This window comes from Parus major, chromosome Z (genome assembly GCF_001522545.3).
Source record: "Parus major isolate Abel chromosome Z, Parus_major1.1, whole genome shotgun sequence".
NCBI classification, from domain to species: Eukaryota; Metazoa; Chordata; class Aves; order Passeriformes; family Paridae; genus Parus; species Parus major.
Window position 1 is genome coordinate 10,975,113 of NC_031799.1, and position 21,250 is coordinate 10,996,362.

The following is a 21,250-nucleotide window of genomic DNA, read 5'->3' on the forward strand; positions in this document are numbered from 1 at the left end:
AGGGAAGGGAAGGGAAGGGAAGGGAAGGGAAGGGAAGGGAAGGGAAGGGAAGGGAAGGGAAGGGAAGGGAAGGGAAAAAAGAATGAAAACACATCTTACACTAAATTGCAGGAAGATAAAACATTCTTACTTCAACTCACTTGTTGCAGGACCAGATTCCATTCCCCTTTCTCACTCAGTGAGTTAAGGCTCATGCCTGATTAAGGAGAAAAAAGCTAACAGAATGAATCAGAGTATCCTAATTTACTCCACAAGGTTAAGTTTCCCACTTCTGCAGATCTCTTTTTAATTCTCACTATCCTACTGACAAACCTTCTCCTTTTAAATAGACCTTAATTCAAAATCCGTTACCATCACTGTTTTTACAAGTTATATGGATTATTCAAGTCGTAAGTACCAGATAATTCTTAGTGTATTTAGTTTCAAAAAACTTCTGTACAGACAGTCTAATGAGTTGAACAAACATTTTGCAGAGGGAAGACTAAGATACAGAAACCCCACTTAGAAATACAGACACTTGGTGCATATAGTGTCATAAATTGCAGTTGAGAGCATAGGCAAGATACCAGCTTATGTTTGGTCCTATCCATGGCAAATGTGAGAAAAAAAAATCATTGCCTTATAGTTCAGAAATGTTCTGTGAGAGACGTCAAATTATCTTAAATCCTAAATTAAAAGACACACAACCCAAATCTATTACAGGAATATTTCATCACTTCAGTCTCAGAAGGCTCAAAATTACCCAAATACATTGGTTTTGTCCATATAGTAAACAGTTACCAGCATGGTCATATTTATAAATATTTTAACTTTAATTTTAGGATTTAAGTTTCAAATTAAATTCCAGGTCACATGATGGAAAATATTATTCTACTCATTTAAAAAATTGATAGCTCTTAGCGGGTTGTGTCTGTTTCTTGGACTGAGGACTTTTCAATCTAGGCATTTCTGGTTTTATGTTTTTTTATAAATTATGTAGAAGTGATGAACCTTCCCCAAAAGTTTTACCATCCTTATTAAGTTATGTTAACAGAAACCCTAATTGCAGAAGAGAAGGGTGCAGATTGAGCCTGACTAAGAAGACAGTTTGAGGACAGAGCACCACATGAAAACTGGAAGGTGTGACCCTTCTGAGAGCACACATTATCTCTGTGAACATCTTAAGGGTGTCTCTGAAGTAATGGGATACTTCAGCTGCCAGCATGGGCAAGTCTTTTGTAATGCTTAAAAGATAGTCTGTAAGACATGAAAGGCAGATCTTTAGGTGAGTAGAGTAGAGGTTCTTAGACATCAGTGTGACAGAAGGAAAAGTTTATAAACTCTGAAACCCTCCTCTAGAGAGTTAGCAATGCATGATCTCTTTTGGTTACAAAGAGAGTGGGATTTTCAATCCACCAAACCAACAACCAAGATCTGCCAAAACAAAAACCAAGAAATGGCAACTTGTTTTCTTCTCATAAATATTTTCAAGAAGTCTCTATGTGTGCTGCAGAATAAGCAACCCAGGAGTATCACAAATCTGTTTCAGGAAGTAAAGATTAAAAGTACCTTTGTACTTGTATGTTTTGTTAGCATGTTCTTTTCATGGTTCAACCACAACCAGCAGCCAAGGACCACGCAGCCACTCACTCACTCTCCCCAGCAGGCTGATGGAGAAAATTGGAAGGGTGAAATTGGGTTAAGATAGGGACAGCTTTACAGGAGATGCAAAAGCTGTGAACATAAGCAAAGCAAAGCAAGGAATTCATTCACTGCTTCCCACAGGCAGGTGGATATTCAGATCCCAGGAAAACAGGATTCTATGTAATGGTAACTTAGGAAGACAAATGTCAAGTGTCCCCCCACTTCTTCTTCCTCCAGCTTGTATTCTGACCATGACACCTCATAATATGGGATGTCCTTTTTAAAGTGGTCAGTTTGTGGTCAGCTGTCTTGACTCTATCTCCCCCCGAACAAATTTCATGTGCACCATCAGTCAGCTCACTGGAGAAGTGAGAGCACTGCAAGCACTGCTCTGTAAAAACATCCCTGATTTATCAACATTTATTCCAGCCCAAATCTAAACCACAGAGCCATGCAAGATACTGTGAGAGAGATTAACTTTCACCCAGTCAAAACCAGCAGAGTTATTCAGTACATCTCAGTCATCAGCCATGGAAAGAACAAACCATTATGAAGTAAAGAAAGTAAGCAATTAAACTTCTCACAATCACGATCAACATTATTTACTGATAGAACTGTAAAATATTAAGAGTCACAGAATTGCTAGCAAATACCCAGCTTTCCAGAATGCCTAATTCTCATACAATGCAGCTGTAAGATTATCAAATCAAATTGACAATAAAATTTACATTTTTTTCAAAGCACTGTGACCAAGAAAGCAATTTTTACATTAGTATCTTTGTAAACAGGAATCTAAACTCAGAATTTATGTCTAATGCACAGGGAAGCCATTTATCCTACACAGATTTAAAATATACTCCTAACAACCAAACAAACCAGTGAAAACCTACTTGAGAAAGCAATATATTTTATATATTATATATTCCTTTTATATATATTATAAAGGAATTATATATTCCTTTCAGCAAGGAAATTAGATAATCTTCTTGTTCATATAATTTATATAAGGACTGTATTGTATGAGAAGTTGCCACATTCTGGTGTGAGCTCTCATTGCTCAAAAACATGGGCTTATTTAAAAAGCTATTCTCTGAAAAACTCTAAGATAAGTGACTCTCTAAAATAAGTGACTAAAGCATTGAGATACTTTCTGCAGTCTTTCCTGAGCTGTTTGATAGTCTCAATCATCAGGTGAGATCCAAAAAATTAGTTTGCTATTGCAGTGCTTAGCGCTTCAGTGCCTAAAAGAAAAAATCCAAGGTGCTGATTAATTCCCTATACAGTGACTGTATTTCTGACTACAGTTCTAAGTAGCAGCCGGTCCAAGAAGGAGGCAATACATCCAGGGGCCTGGAAATGCTAAGGAAAAAGAAATCCCAGAATTCTGTGCCTTGCCTGCATGAAAGCTGCAGTTGTGAAACTTCAGAACTGAGAACCTTAGGAGACTTGTGGGTCTGACACATTTACCTGGGGAGACACTTCATAGGCATTGGGGATGGCTGAGCAGAAGATTTTCAGTTTTGTTATTGATGCCACAAGTTAATTCTCAGCCAGATCAGTCCCTCAAACTGGCCAACTGTTTAGCTTGGCTAGAATTCATTCTGGCAAAAAAGACTTTGGACAGCAATTTGAGGAAAGGCTTAGAGAAATCAAGGAACAGCAGATTAAGGATATATAATGGTACAGCTAAGGGCAGCTAAAGCTGAATGCTGCTAACAGGCAGAAAGCTCTCCTCTTGGCCTGTGAGTGTTTGCTCCTTCCCTTGCATTAGCAATGGTTCTCCTTGGCACTACAAGTCACCCCAATCAGGAAGCGGAACTGACTTAAACCAACATTGTAGGGGGAGAAAAACTGCAATCCCATCAGATCACCCCACTGTCTCTGCATCCACCTACATCACGTGCAAAACACTGAGGAGGGCAACGGGAGTCAGAGAAGTGACACAAGGGCAGGACAGCACAGGGAGAGGAGACAAGGTGGACTTGCTGCTGGAATGTCAGCACTGTTATAGCTGAAATCACACCAGCCGTTTACAGCAAAAACTGAAGTCAAGAATTTGAACATTGACACACAGATTATTGTTTTCTCCTATAAGTGTAAAATGATGTAAGTAAAGATTAGTAGTTTTATCTTTAGCATAGCGATTTAGTGTTTGAACACTTTCCTTGTCATTGGAAAATACTGGTTGTGTTCTATCCTTGGGGAGGGGGCTATTTTGGTGTTACATCACATATAAAAGACAGTTATGAAACAGGTTTGGAGTACTTTGGGTTTTGTAGAGTCAATAAAGATATCTATAGAAAGCATTATGTTTTTCATCACAAGGTCAATGAGGTAATTATAAAACCATGCAGGAAAATAGAAATGAGATTTTTAAAAAATATATATGCATTTAATTCTGTAAATATAAATCCTCTATCTATAAAATTATTTCACTTTGTATTACTGTCTGTAATGTTTCAATGCTTGTTCTGTCTAGAAAAACAATCTGTCCCAATGCAAGAGCAAATACATTTAAACTGATTGTTTTTAATCTGTCCACTCCATGGAGTACAGCTATGACCTTATCTTCCTCTTCTTTGGACTCATACTTTATTCTGGATACACTAATCTCTGAATAGTGAGTACTAAATAGCATCTCTTTCTTTACTTTTCCTCAGTTTCTGAACTTAATATGCAACATTAGTTAGTTCTAAAAAGTTTCTCCAGGTTTTAAGGCATTCAGTCTGTTGCCTACTTATTGTTAGGAACCTTTTTAGACATCCAAGTGCTAACAAATGCAAAACAAAAGAACCTGTTTTTCATGTTGCCAGAGAAAAACTTCAGACCAAAGGAAAAGCATGAAAAGAAATATTTGTTCAAGATTTTCTAAATGTCACTGAGGATGTGATTTCTAGTAATTGAGTTCTAGTAATGGCATTTCGTGCATTTTCTCACACATCTCAGCTGAAACAATTTGTTTGTAAATAAAATGATAGTGTGTAGTCATCACTAATGATTTAACCATGTTATGCAGATACTGAAGTCACAGATTCTACAATTTGTTATTTTACCTGTTCAGAAGAAGATGAAGCAGAGTAGAAATAAATTTCAAACATTAATTAAATTTCAAACATTAATTAAATAATGTTTTCCTTTTTTCCCTGTTTTCCTTTTTGCATCTCTCTTGTTTCTGAGTGTGGTTGCAGGACAAGAATCATACCCTTTCCAATTATTTAGGGAAGCCTAAATAAAACTTGTTAAAACCTCTTTTGTTCTTAGTCCTCATCTTTGCAAAACCAAACAAAGAATTTAGGCATTCAAAGTGTAATTTTTTGCAGAACTTGAATGCTTACATTTGTTTTAAGCAACATCTGCAGTATAAAATGTTTTAAACCAAAATTATTTACCTGTCCAAACTTGACATACTCTGCATTCCAGATGAACTTTCAGCTATGCAGCTCTCACCTGAGGCCACTTGGAACACACAGCAAGACATCCCTGTGTCCTAAGTCCTAAGAAGAAAAGAAAGGAAGAAATAAAAAAGAGGAGGAAAAAAAATTTAAAAGTGTGCTCTGCAGTAGAGAAAGTGAAGCTAATATTTATTCAGAGGTGGAAATTCTGAGTGAAGAGAAGAATTTGTCCTGAGGGTTTATGCAGCACAGAAGTGGGTGTAAATGATCTCATTCTTATCTTCTCCAAATTTACCCAGTAATTTGAATTCCTTTTAGACCACCGAATTAAGATATCTTAATACCAAATTATTCCTGTAGCTGGCATGACTAGTCTCCTAGCCATTTTTATTCACAAGATGAGACTTTTCCTAAATTGTTCCCTTATGAAGTATAAGTTTACATAGTTACAAAAACAGAATAGAACGCTGTCTCTACTGCTATCTCCTAAAGCTAAATACTCTAGAGGAACCATAAAGGAAATAAAGTAACAAAAGATTTCTAATTAAATCCTTTTGAAACTGGTTGTGTTCAGAGCATCAATTTTGTATATACTTAAGATTTGTCTCTTTAAAAAAATTTAATTATTATTAAATTAATTTAAAATTTAATTAATTCAATTCTGATGTTTATGAATTGCATCTACATCTCCAAGCCTCTTCTTTTGTGACTTCAGATCCAAATGGACTCACTGTTTTGCTTCATCAAATATTTGTGTTGCTTTAATTTTACTAACAGGGTGGAGAGATGCTATTGATAGTGATTGAACTATGGTAATTGATATCTGGAATACAAGAAGCAATGCACCCCTTCCCTGCAAAATCTGAGTATTTTTTCTCCCTGTGTCAGCAACGTCTTTGCCTTGGTATTCTTTATATGTCACATATTTGTCACATTTTACACTTTCCCAAAGAAAAGCCACTGTATGATAAATCCATGTCCAGCACAAACACTGGTCTTCACCCCTGTGGTCTACACCCTAATGCCCAAGTCTGCCCTACTGGATTTCAAGACAGAGGCTGGAAGCAGACTTCAGTGTACTCTGTGATGGTGCACCTCTCAGGCCATCTTTAAAGAACATTACATTCACTTCAGCAAAATACAAATAAGTTTTGTAGCTGAAGATAGTTTTGATCCCCCTTACTATTAGCTCACTTGTGTTTTTTATCTGTAGTATGCTGCTGCCCAAATTACTTCCTGTTACTTCTTTCAGGGTAATACCCTCAACACTGCAAGTCAATCATATGTCACCACAATGGCAAATCAGTGTGATTTAAGGTCTTACCGCCCAGGACCTTATCCAGTGAAATTTTGAATATTTCCACTGAAAGGGACTCCACAACCTCTCTGGTCCCTATTTCAAAGTCTATCACCACCTCATTAAAAAAAATCTCATATGAAGTCCCTTTTCCCAACATGTGCACATTGCCCTCTGCCCTTCCACTGGGCACATCTGAGAAGAGACCGTATCTGTCTTCTCTGAACCCTCCCACAGGTGAAATATTTCAAGACAACAGTGAGATCTGCCTCTTTTTTTCCTCTTTTGAAGGCAGAACTGCCCCAGTTCTCTCCTCACATCACACATGTTCCATCCCCATGAGTCACAGCTCTCCACTGGACTTCTCCAGTGTGCTGATGTCCTTCTTGCACTTGGGAGTGGAAGGCTTGACACTGTAGTCCAACTGAGGTATAACTAAGTGCCAAATAAAAGGGAATAATAGGCTCCTTTGACCTACTGGCTGCTCTCTAAAATTTAGTCATCTGGTTAATGTGATTTGCCTGCAAGGACACACTAACATATCTTGTGAAAATATGCTGCTTCTTACCGAGATAAAGGTACCTATGATGCTGACAGAGAGTTACAAGCTCAGCAACAGCAAAGCTTCTGTTTGGGCTGTACACTTCAATGTTATCATCAGGCCTCTCTGACTCTGATTTCAAACAAAACAATTACGGATCTCTTATACTTTACCATCCACCTTAGGAGACATTCTTTACTCAAGATGTGAATGAACTTAGCTCTTACTCCCTAAGGGAAAGCTAATACAAATAATATATGATCCCAAAGACTAGAGTGTGTAATAGGAAGAACTGTTTCAAGGGAAGAGACGTAATGAGAAGGAACAAGGAGAAGTAATGACATGGGAAGAAAGAAAGAGGGACTAATGAAAGGGCAAAATGGGAAATGGTCGGGGAAAGGGCAGGAGAATTATTGTAGAGGTGAAAGCTGGGAAGAAACAGCCTTTGGTCTTTAAAAGCATCTGGAAAATCTGGCAACACTAGCAAAGGCCTCTTCTCAAGCCCCAGAGCCTACTGCAAAAACAGACCCTGCTGACCTCCTCTTTCAAAACCTTTTAAAGTCCTAAACACTATAAAATCTATCCTAGTGTTTCAAATAAACTCAGTGACTGCTTGCAGTGCGTGAATCCTTGATCAGTCTTTTGGCTCTGCATAATCAACTTTCCACAGTACACTGAGACTCTGGCATTGCTTCTCAGTGGCCAGTGCCAGCAGCAACCTGAGGTTCAACCATTTTAAATTTGGAAGGATTAAGAATTTAAATCTAAATTCAATTACTTGTTTGGCCTAAAGAGACATTCTATGCTTCAAATTTATTTTTTTACAAAATCACTCAAAGGTCTAGAAGTTGTTCCTAAACCAGTTGATTTTCTGCTAATGTTGCTTTTGAGGTCTTGAGCTTTGTATTCAAACTACCATTTTTTTAGCCATTTGCCCCAACAGGATCAAACAGGGCATTTTTGTGTAATGAACTCTTTTCTCCATGACCACAGCTTTCACTGTGAACAGCAAAAACGTTGCAAATTGGGCTTTATTTATTTATTGTATTTGTTATATAACACCCATCCCCATGTATCTGGCTGCCCTACAAAAGTTAAAGGCAAGAATAAATAAAATAAGGCCATACCCAGTGGCCAGTGAGAAGCAGCTGTTCTGCCAAGAGAAGAGACAAGAAAAAACAACTCTGAGAAAAAGAGCTGTTGAGAAAATCAAGATAAAATGATCAAAGATGCACCCGCCAGAAAGGTCAGCGGAGTTTATTATTGGAGCTTTCATATGCCCAGTCTGCTTAATTGCCTTTTATAAGCATTTTACAGTCAGCCCTGGAGGCTAATGCAGGTGTGGATGGTGTGCAAACCTATCAATGGAACCAAAAATGCTCAGCAGCTGTCCCAAAGTCACAGCATTGTGGAAAAAAAAAAAAATTATGACAGTCAACTGTAACAGTTTAACAAAGATGAAGACACATTACATTCATTTGCTAGAGTCACCATCATAGTTATGTAAAAGTTACTGTGTTTGCATAGCAGAAATCAACCAAAAGGAAATTAAATTATCTTTATTATTAAAAAGGAAAGACAATATCGCAAGTACTGAAGAAAAGTACTTTTTTCCATAGTACAACAAAGACATCAAAATTCCAAAACCTGAAAAAAAATAATTATTGGCACTCCATTTATCTCACACCTTGAGTCCCTTATAGCAATATTAGTAAACTGCACTTGAAGTATATCTCTCCACAGAACAGTAGGGAAGTGTTCTCTGCTCTTAACATAGCAGAACACAAAATACAGATAAATTTTGACCAACCACTAGCAGTACAGCCATAAGATCCTAAATTCCTGCGCAGTACAAATGCCAGGCTGATCTCCCCAGCTTTTTACTCAGTGTGATTATATGAAGATGTTGACCCCTGTCTGGAAGACATATAGACAGGATCAGTTTACATCTGAGCCAAACTATGTCATTTGTACCACTGGACAGGCACTGAGATTGTTCTGCTCTTTTGCTGTTGCTTTTTCCACATGCTCCCTGCTGAGCTGGCATGCTCCACTAGAGATACCTGCTTGTACTAGAATTTATTTTAGGGCACACAGGGGCTGTGTGTCCTTTCTGGCTGCAGCTGTGCCAGCTCACACTGCTGCAACTCCTATTTGTCCTTGGCTACTCACTGGTGCACCCCTTGCAGTGTTTGCCACACTTTCTCTCTTGCCAGCAGAGCTTTCCTGCAAGCACCTTTTAAAACATTTCAGGCGAACTGAGTCAAATTCATAGGATTACATGGGAAACTTGCACGTATGTCCAATTCAAATAATAAATCCTAACAATTCAAAGCATAGGTTTAGGCTAATTTACAGTAATTTAAGTTGATAAAGTAGTAATACCATAAATAATGCCTGTTGCTATAAGAACCTTATATCTTTTCTTTTTTCCTTTAATCACCAAAATCCTAAACACAATTAAAACTTCCTCTATCATGACAGTTGTGGTTTGAAAAGCCTGACTCTTAAAATTGCAATAAAGAGCCAGACATATTTTTATCTTCCACCAAATCCCCCCAGTAAGGCCTCAGCCTCCTGGCAAATTTCCAGCAACAAAGATTTTGTTGGTGTTTCCCATCCCTGTATTCCTTTCAAAGGTGCTTCCTCCTCAGTCTCCAGACTCAGAAGAAGAGACACAGAGTGCATTCCATGCAAATGTTAAAACAGAGCCAATTCCCCGGCCAATTGATTTGTTTGGTACAACCTACTCTATTCCATGTCTTCAGACAGAAAGCGCTTCAGGGCACAGTCTGTCTCTTTTTTGTGGTTAAATGACACAAAAGGTCCAACCTGCCCTGGGGACCTGGGTGCTATCTGGATTCTCTGAGATGCTTTATCTCCCTTCAATATCAGGCCATCCCAACAAGATATCATCAGGCTGGGCATAGTCTGCTGAGGCTCTTCAACATTTGTCATCAGACATTAGAACCTTATAAAAATGAAGGTACATTTTTTCTATTTCTTTTAAAATACCTCCTTGTCCTTAGTTTCCCAGTATGTCAGTCTCAGCACAATGAAGCCATCGCTGAATCTGGGTACAATTTAGCACACACAGGATCCTGCAGCTGTTTGCAACCCAATATAAGCTGGTCAGGAACCAAACGTCCCAATCTGCAGAGGCAAATGTGGATTTTTGAACACACAGAATCTGCAGATGCCATGGTCATGGCAGTAAGTACCTGGAACACAAATCCCTGTTAGCATTCTGACTCTGCTGCCTATGTGGAGTTATGAAACCACCATGCAAATACAGAGTGTTTTCAAAACTGCTCATCACACTAGGACCAAACCAAACACGTGCAGAGAGACTGAATTACCTCTTGTCCATGAAGAAAATATTGCTTTTGATTGCAGGATTGAGGCTTTTGGCAGGGTACCAGGGAGCTCCCAGTGTGGTTGCATGTATGACCCAGGAGTGAATATGGCTAGAGGGCAAACATAAGATTCCTGCTGTGCCAGCACATCAACCTTTGTAAACACAAATACGGAATGAAAAATAAGAAGCCCCACGACCATATCATGCCATAGGTAAGTGCTGTATTTATTACTCTAGTGCAAATGCTCTGAATAAAAAGATCTTTGTGGGGGTTCCACTGCCTTTTCCCTCAAAAATAAGGCATTTCTAAACCCAGAAGTGTTGATGGGAATTTTTTTTCTCAACTTGAAAAAAGATTCCAGAAGGAGAAACCCAGTTTAAAAATGTCTGTTTATTTTTTTTCTTACTGCCTTTTCAGTTTATATTTTCACACATTATGGTGTATGTCAAATAATTGCCAGTTATCAAAGTGTACCTAAAGTGTAGCCTTGCAAAGCAGTGTTCAAGGAAAACAGCTCTCCTTGACCCTTCAGTCACCAGCTCCCTGCCACTGAGCAGGCTGCATTCTGTGGGAATAGAGTTTCACGTAAAACCTGTGTAGCAAAAGAAATTATAATAATTTGAATTGTCTGCTTTAATTGACTGTTATAATGTAATTAGAACTTAAATTTGAAACTGATCTGAGGAAAATAGATCGTTTTCTAAAGTAATTTTGGTTGTCCTGTTTTTAAATTTTGATAGACGATATGATAATGATGATAAATACTGGGATAGTTCTTTCAATCCAGTTTCACTCTTTCAATCCAGTTTCACTCTTTCTAATAACTTACACCTAAGTTTTATATAAGTTTTATTCACAATAGCCCTGGGAAGAAATTCATAATTCTTACTGCAAGCTGTGTGAAATGTAGTGTTTTTTTCTCTGAATTTGCTCAGTGGATACACATTTTTCTGAAAACAAACCAGCAAATTTCTGTGCTTCATCTGAATCACAACTCACATTTTCATGTGCTTAGAAACTCAGCTTTTTACTCTTCATTCACAAAGAATCCACAAGCACCACCGGAATGAGAGCTGTGCCAGGGGTAAGGCAGCTTCAAGATCAAAGTGCAGATTTATCAAGAAAACAATGAAGAATAGGAAAACAAAACCACTTTAACTGTGCAAAGTCATTGTAGATTCATGCAAAGATTTCACTCATTACCACATTTGTGAACAATGGGGAGAGGCAAGCATAAAAAGGAAAGACAGAATGACGTTAATGAGATTGCAAAAATGTAGCTGAGAGATTTCTCCCTCAAGTTTCACATCTGTGTAATATAATCAGTGATGGATTATCATGCTGGAAGTGAAAGGTTTGGAAGCTTTTCTGAACTCAGGAGAATATCTAGTTTAAAAGTGGTGCTGTAGCTATCCTGAACAGTCTCTCCAAAAATGTTATGGAAGAATCTACAGCAAAGGTGTTGCAATATTTAACTTTTATAACAACTTTGTTTCATCCTTCTTCGAACCTGCAGTGTTAAAATGCAGGAGTACCTACAGTGAGAAGTTAATGTGTTCCTGTCTGCAAGACAGGAGTTCAAATATACTACAGAATGCTATATTGAGAGCCTCAAAATACTGTAAAATATATTTTCCAAATGTCATGATCAAGCCAATTTAAGTGATTAAACCAGTGTCAGTAAAACCAGAGAAATAATATGTAAATGTGGTACTAGTGCATTTATTCTTTGATGTTCCATTTTAAGATTTTGTTTCTACAAATCAGTTCAGAACTTTTCTATTTGTGTAATCACTTCCCAGTTTTGTGGTTTACACAGTGCTCCTGTGATTCAGAAATGAGGGCAAGTACTGACTTTCACATACTTAGGTATAGAAAATGTCAGGGAATGATCTTACATATATTGTTAGAAAACGAAAAAGAAGTGTTAGTAGGAGCAAGGCTCTTTTTTGATTGTTTGTTTTGGAACAAATTCAGGAATAGAAGGATATTATTAGTATTGCAATGCTGGCAGGACATAACTTCCTCAGGTCTGGCTGCTCTCATTAATTCCAAGTAAAACTGTGTCTGCTTTCTCTGCCCTGTGGTAGAGCTAACATTCCTGTCCAGAGAGTGAAAGGCTTCAAAGACCTTAGCATGAGAAGAATAGTTTTAAGATTAGCACATAAACAGTTCCTTTGAATATTGAAGTCAGGGTTTAGAATCACAGCATTGTGCTCACTCTGTGGCAGCATCTAGACTTCAGTGATGTTTCATTCAGGACCTTTTTGATCTGTTGATAGCAGGAAGAAGGGCAAGTAAACATGCAGAGCCATCCTTTGCTTCTCTGGAAATATTTCTGTATCCTGTGCCAGCCAAGCTGAGACAGGCAGAGACCACAGCTCTTCTAAAAGGTCTGACCTTTCCCTCAGCTCTCACCACATTTCTACCACCAGCTGCACCTTCCTGTCTTTTATTGTCACCTGTCTCTGATGCTTGTTGGTTCCTTTTGTGATTTGGCCCAAGTGACAAAGCAACAAGGAGTTTTGAAATAGGAAAGTTCCTAACAATTTATAGATGACCTTGCAGGCCGGGTTATATTCCAGTAATCTCACTGGTTTGTCAAAGTTTCATTCAAAAGCCACATGTAGCTCTTGAAATAAAATTGCACGTTTTGCGGGCTCATAAAAGGCAAATACAGATGTCAGGAAAGTTCTCTATTCTGTGGGCATTTCCTGGCAAGTAATGTGATCAAATGGCCACCTACAGAATATTCATGAGGGTAAAAGTCTTTTTGAAAGATCTTTTCTTAATCCATTTTATCCATCAGTGGATATGTTAATACCTTTTCTCAGACTGAAGAATATCTTGTGAACAAGACTGAAATCATTTCCTTAGCAGAATTTTCACAGGAGACTCCGTAGTGATAGCTTCTCAAAACATCTAGCTTTCAACAGAGTCACAGATGTTTATACTAATGCCAAGTAAAATCATAAACTTTTATGTACAAGTGATCTTAACTGTAAAAATAACTTGATTCATGTCTACTAGAAGAATGGAAAACTTCTGCTATTTTTATGATGGTTAAAAGTTACCTCAGAACCTTCTAACTCAGAGTTAATTTGGCATCTGGTGGAATTCATAATTAAATACTTTAAAACAACTGAAAGATTATGTTTATTTTGTTCTTTTTTTAAAAAAAATAAAGGCAAAAGGAAAAAAGTGGCAGAAATTAGAAATTATCTTGCTGCTTGAAGATTGCTATTTATTCTGGGTGCTAAGACCTCATCTAGAAGTGACGTGTGAGTACCCTATCATATTGTACCATGTTAAAAGTACCAGAATGAACAGAATAGTTCTGAGGTGGTGAGTCTGGGTGGGGGTATTATCATGACCTGATGCTCTAGAGCAGGAACTGAATATGTTCCTTCTTCAGGACCCTTTGTGAAGTTCCAGAAAATGAATAAGATGGTAAATTGCCCTAACAGTGCTTAGGAATCCAGAGCTGAAACTTTCCTCTGAAAAGTAGTCTAGTAGTAAATTTTTTTAAAATCTGAAGTTCAAGAGAAAGCTAAAAGATTTCTTGTGCTCCTCTTCAGACAGTTTTTTTTCTGTGATCTACATAAACACAGTAGCAAAAGAGAATAATGTCAGGGTTGCTACACACAGATAATTTATGAAAAGAGATGGAATTGGTCCTTTTACGTGTCACAGTATGACTTCAGAGGAAAAAGTTCAGGAAACAGTCTGAAACAGAAGAAAAAAATTCTAAATTTTTATTATATTTTTTTTTTTACTTTTCAAATTTGTATGGAAATTTTTGACCTTAGTTTGTATTTTCTTGAAGAAATCTGAGGAAACCAATATTTGGGATAGGAAGAAAGCCTGTGATCATTAACTGTGTCAACTACAGGAGTCCAGTAGGGAAAGATTAGATATGGCATAAAAAAGCACCTCAAAAAGCTGTTAAAAGTAAGTAAAAACCCTTCAATGAAAAAAAATACTCAGCAGAGAGCTAATCAAGCAGGATGAAGAGTGTTGACATATTGTATATGAGTACTATATCTAAAGTGTTCTTATACAAGAATCCAAATGAAAGCAAAACTATTGGTGATGGAAATCAGGTGCCTAGATGACATCCATCCTGGATTACTGGGCAAAATAAATTTCCAGAATTATCTAGATATTCCTATTTAATACATTCCCTATTAGTACATCCATCTGAAACACATAAAATATGATTCATGACCCCTGACTATGTTGTCATTTTTAAGGCTTTGAGGGGCTTTTACCAAATATCTGCTAAATATTTTTAATGTGAACAAAGGAAAGTTCTGTGATAGGTAGAGAGCTGCCCTTTATGGACCACTGGTCCCACATTTTATCGAACAGGAACTTGTTTGTGGAAGATGGGACTTGCTGTTACATAGGCATCCTGGAATTTCTGGTAATGAAAATGAAATATAATAAGGGTTATGCCCCATACCTGTTTAAAACACAGTTCTGTAGTATATTGTTGTACAATTCACAACAGCAAAATTAGTGGGAAGGGGAATTAGTAGCATTTCACATTTATTTTGCAACATATTAAGAAAGCCCTTAGATACCAGGAAACAAAGGAATGAAGCTCCTCACACATCCCTGGTAAAACAGGGGAAATAGAAAATCAAAAATTTCAACCTGAGACAAAGCATATTTGATTTTCATGGTATTCACATAGGTCCATCAAAGTAAAATGTTATTACAGTCAAATAAGACTTCAACTGTTTATGTTCTTGTGCAAGCAGGAGTACTGAGTCTCATTTGTTACTGAACCACTGTAGACTTTAATAGCTTGTGATTTTAAAAAGTTCTCATAACTTGTTTTAAACTGCTTGAATACAACATGACAAAAGCAACTGAATATGATCATCTCATTTCACTCATCTCTCATTTTTTCCCCTGTTTTGTGTCATTGAATCACTGGAACTCACTATTTCATAATTTATCAGAAGCCTGATCAAAGAATTACATGCTTTCATATTACTTGACCTAGAGGAAGTCAGGAGTAACAAATACTTTTTAAGAAGTATTCAGATCACAGAAAAATTACTGTTTTAATGATACTTTTCTCAAAATGCCCTCTTCTTATAAGTTATTTATTTTTAACTTTTAGTCTAAACAAATATTCCTGGGTAATTCTACAAAGACATTTATAATGATTTTACAGAATTAAAGCATCATCAGGAAAATAATACCAAAGCACAACTGACTGGGTTCCTATTCAGCACTTCTGAATCACTGCTCATTGAGCAAAGCAATCACTGGACAAAGGGGGTTTTGCCTGGGCAAAATGTGAGTCAGGGGACCTGGGCTCGCATTGTCTTCACTGGGAGTTTTGCCTGCATATGGAGTGAGCTGAGACTTCGGGTGAATGGGAACCATTCACGGCGTGGCTAAGCAAAGCACCCAGTACATCACCATTCTTAAGTTAACACTAGGTGGTAGACATAGCTGGAAGAAATACAGACATTTTTGGAGCCATGTGAAAGTCATGTATAAAGCAGCATTTTCAAACACATTGTCTCTTATTTCCCCTTATTTCGGCCTAAATGTTTCTGTTTTGAAAGGCATCTGGCTGTTCACTCTGACATTCCCTTTGCTTTAACAAATTAATTAAAATAATTTCCTTTCTGCATGCAGTCTGTAGGCGGAAGTGACATCCCTGTTTGGAAGGGAAGAGTTGACATCCTTGCAGCTGAGAAGGGAAATCTGTTCCACTGTCCATACCATCTATCATTGTTTAGTTGGAGGAGGGAGAAATTCCTAACCAGCCAGTTTTCAGCATGCAGGTGTCTGTAGGGACACCCCAGGCTGCATGTTTATGGTACAAACCCCATGGATCCACGTCAGGATGAGTAAGACCCTCAAGCTGCCTCCCAAACCATTGAGAGTTGGCGTAGGAGGAACACGAGTAAAAGCAAAAGGTGAAAAAGAAGATACAGTGAACAAGAGAAAAAGAACAAGATGGTAGGACAAAAAGAGAGAGAAAATAATATGAGTAAACAAAGGGAAATGGAGCATTACAAACCACTCAAAGACAGCTCATAAAATGGGAATGGTTTGGAATAGATGTCTAAGAATCAAAAAGGGCCAAAGTCTAACTTTCCCTCAAAACTTGAATTCACTGATTCAAATCAAAACGAGAACTGTTCTGAGTCATTTTTCTCTGACTCAAAGGAAACTAGTGGTGGTCCTGGGAGTAAAAATGGAGATAGAATTAATGAAAGTGAAGGGAGAAGGAGAGCACTGACCCTGCAAAAACGTGGGGAGTAGCTGCTTTACCAAGGAAAAGAGGACAAGGGGGTACAAGGACACAAAATTGACTTGTCTTGGAGAAGTTCAGAATGAAGCAGAGTGGATGGAGTAACTGACAGCATGAAAACAAATCTGATATCTAGTACATACTGAATTTGTAAATGAGAGACATGGGAGATATGGGAGAGATATTTGATCTACATCTCTTTCTTAATGATTTCTGGTCTGAATGAAAAGACTACTGTTTGTTTTCTTTCTATAGATGCATTCATAATATATGTCAGAAAAGCTTTCATTGTATGTCACAGAAATCTAAATAAAAACAATGTACAGTGTATCAATCCTTTGTCTTGTTAGAGAAAGACAGCATTAAAATGTGAGTTCAATGTATCTTTTTAGTGATTGTAATTAATATTTAATTACAATTATCTGAATTTATTTGTATAATAATATTCATATCCTCTCCGAAGCTGAGTGAAGAAATGAGTGCTGACAGAATAAATTGAGTGATATGCCATCTTTCCTTTGAAACATACTTGTTCACACTACCTAATCCTTAATTTTTCGATGTATGTGATGACAGGCATTTGATCACATTTCAGGAAGAACAATGAGTAATAAATATTAAAGGACAGTTCCTGTTTTAAGCTAATTGTTGATTACCGATGAGTTCTGTGAACTCTGGATCCCAACAGAGAATGGAATTTCAGAATGAAAAACACAGCAAGAAAATAAATGCTGACCACCACACAGCCTGAGTGTCTGGATGCCGGGGATACTATGAAACAGATATTTTGAGATCTTCCATGGTATATGAAACAGAAAGAATATGTTCTTTCCTCCAAAAGAACCCAATTACTTTAAATCCTCCTAGCCTATGTGAACTGAAGACACAGAAGCAAAACAGACTTTCTGCAACTCTGTTTTGCAAACCTGATGCTGCTTTTTCCTTTGCTGAAAATCTGCATGTTTTCTCAGAGCCCGTTTCTTTCTCACAATAAACAATGCAAAGCCATCCTGCCAAAAAAATGTCCAAATGCTAAACAGTTTCTATTATAGTCATTATCATAGCAGCAACTTTGAGCTGCGTGCTTTTAAATTATAATTATTTTTACAAAAGATTTTTGTGTATCTTGATTACAGTAATTATGATTCCATAGTAGTAAATGTCTATTTAAAAAGTCACGTTAGCTTACTGCTCCAGATAAATTAGTTTCCTTAAATGAACTTCATACAAATGAGTGGTTTTCTCTGTATTTATCTTACTTGTTATGCTAACAACAAACTAGGATGTATTAAACACCTGATAAATTATTGTTTCATTATGAAAATAACTATGGACAAAGACCTCAAATGAAAAGCAATGTTTTTTATGAAAAGTGTTTCATGCAGATAATACCATATTCTAATTCAAGAATGTCCATTTCTCATTAGTCTTGTTTCTCACCTATCTGCCTTTGCTTTGTAAGGAGGACATGTCAAGAAAAAAAAAAGCAGTGGAAAAGGAAAAAAATAATCTGAGACCTATCCATTGTATAGGCTAGTACATGTGCGAGTGATAAGCCTGTACCTTGTTCAAAGAATATCCAGTATAAACAACACAAGATCCAAGATCCTTCTTCAACAGCAAGTCTGGGAATTAAGACAGAAAACAGTTCAGCCAGTGGACACCCAAAAATTATGCTGTTCTCCCAAATCAGGACCTATGTGAGACCATTGGTCTGTTGCCATCGTGACCGGCAGGGATTGGAGGTCACAATTTAAAGCACCCGTGGCAGCTCAAGCTCTCTGCTGGAGCATCCTCAGGGCACTCTGAGTAGCTCTGCTGATTCACAGGCTACTGAAGTTAGCAGCTGATCAGAGAAAAGGTTTTAAAAAAAAGAAATCGGGAAGAGGAAACCAAGAGGGACCTGAGCGACAGGGGGTAGCAAATTTCTGGCTCCAATGCCACGGTCTTTTGAAACTAGCCACAATGCTGTATTAACTTTTCAAATGAACCTGTCTCACCCTCGGCACCCATTTAAGTGGTTGCCGCTGGCTGTGGGAAAGCCAGTGAAGCCATAGTGTACGGGTGTTTGCATCTGAAATGCTATCAGCTACCCACGAGATCCCATTGGATTTCTTACAATGACACAGTCCCATCCTATCCCCAATCCTTCCTAGACAACCTTGCTTATTCTTCTGTGAGAATTGCCCCATTGTACATACAGACATTCACATCCTTGATAAGACAGTTAGGGGAAAAGTTCACGAGCCACATCCTCTGCTGGTATAACTTCATTTCCCTTCCCCCTTCTCCCAAGAGTGAGTGCTGATCTGACGCCCTGTGTTGAAAGGAAACAAGGTTGTCTATTCAGCTGCAGTCAGACATACAGTGTGTGCTAAGGCCCAGACAGCCCATGATGCTGAGTGGAGATACTAAAGGTTCGTGTTTCTCTGCTGGGAATTTTCACAGAGCAGAAAAGGAATGCCGCCTTTTTTGTGTGTAACTTCCGACTGACTACTGACAGAGCTCAAAAGTGTAAAATGACATTTATTCTCATGGCACAAGACCTCAAAATGCAGGAATAAAAATGACCAAGAGGATTTGTTGGCTGGCTTGAGTGAGCAATGTTAAGACTGTAATGGGACACTAAAAAGAAACACAGAAACAGATCACTGAAAAATCGAAGTCCTGCTGGTTAGATTGTCCTGTACTACAAGTCCATAATCCTAATCTTAGGAAAAAAACTTTACTTTTGAAATTTTGAAATTTTGAAATGTTTTTTGACAGAATAGCATTTTCTAAAATAATTTGATTCTTGTCATCAACAGAACATTTTTAACACTGATTTTTGGGGTTTTTTTTTGGTAAGTGAACCTGACCAATGTTTACAACAAACTGAAATTCAACATAACCTGTAGAAGAAGTTTCCTCTAGAAGTGGCCAAGACACGCTTGATTCATTTCATGGAGTGCTCTTAGAAGGTGTGAACTGCATTCTTTTAGGAGAAATAAAACCAGAGCATACAGTCTAAGCCATAAAAAATGTTTGGGGCACAAAATGAGGTTAAAAGCAGTGTAACAGTCCCAGTGTGCAGATTCAAATGTCATACTCAGAACGAGCTATGCAAATCTTTTCCTGCTAACAGAACATAGTCTATATTTTTTTGATGATTGTAGTGCACATTCTGGCCAAATTTGTCTGCCTCACATTTGGCTGGCCAAAACGTAGTTATTCATCAAATTTCCCTTTGATATTTGAAAAGAAACAAGCACTAAACCTCAATTTCTCCTACTCATCCTAGCATGCTCAAAAGAGCAAGAGCCAGTCAAGTGTCTCAGAAAGAAAACCATGCCATCATCCTGTGGAAAATTCAGGAGCCTAAGGCTTAGCTCTGCCAAATATTTGCTAACTTGTATGGATTAAATTCGACCTCCTAGAGACTCAGCTCCTTCTTTAGTGATACAACAGCATATAATGGTAATAAACAGTTCTAAGCTGGATTGCAGCTTGAAAGGGAGTCATATATTTTCATATTTTGTCTAACTTAATTGAAGTCTGGGACATACTGGCATGCCATTTACCATGAGTAAACATATTCTTTCACAAGAATTTTACTCCAGTTTTACCATTGTGTTATCAACAGTATTTCACTGAGCTTCTAACTAAAACTCCAACACTTCAGATGTTCAGTCAATATTAATTTATAGCACTGACTTATTAATGTAAAGCCTGTGTTACTTTGAATCTTAAAGTTTATTTCAGCTGGGATTCATGCAGTCTCATGCCACATTTATTGCTATCTCGGAAATTAAAGGATTGTACAATTTGTTGCTTCATTTCCACTTTTTACATCTGCTACATCTGGCTTCCCAGGGTTTTTGTTTGATAGCTCTTGTCAGCTGAAAATAACAATACTTTGTGTTAGAACAGCAGCTTCCATTCTAATACCTTTACTTATTTTACAAAGGCACTCAGATACTGTGCAAAGTACATTTACTGACAGACTTTGTCAGCCACAACCAAACAGGGCTTGGGTTTGCCATAACACATGATTTCAGCAGGCTGAACCCACACTGCTTGGGAGGACGAGGTCCAAGTCAGAGTCAGTCCTTGCCCTGTACTTGCAGTTCACTGCTTTGCTAGCCACCTGGGGCATTATCAAAGAAGGGCTGAAACTGGAACCCAAAGCGCAGATTAGAGTGCTGAGCTAGTATGTCAGCACAGACAGGCTCATCCAGGCTTTAGGTCATTCCTTGTCAATTTTTATGAGAAATACCTACCACCCTGAAGTATGTAGAGATTGCTTCATCTATGTAAAGTTGGTGGTTGCACTGATGGCTGCCACTCTGTGTTACTCTACAAAACATAATAATGTCTCTGCATATTCTTCGCCTTGGCTGATCCAACCTAAAATCTTCAACGTGTCTAACTTCTAAATTGCTCTTTGTAGAAACTAATGCTGCTGAAGATGCCACCAACAGAAGTACATAACCAATAACATTTTCAATTTGCCCTAGTCCTAATATTAAATACTGCATAGTAAATCTGTTAAATCCATTCCCACTACAAAGGGAAATTCCAGTGCATTTTCAAATTACATATGTTGCAGAGTGACACCATGCTGTGAATTTATGTTATATCTATTGTATCTCTAAAGGGAAATTCCAGTGCCTTTTAATTACATGTGTGGCAGAGTGAACAGCCCATGCTATGAACTTACTTGACTCTTTCTTTTTTTTGCTATTCAGAGATATCAAAAATACAAGGTTTTATAAT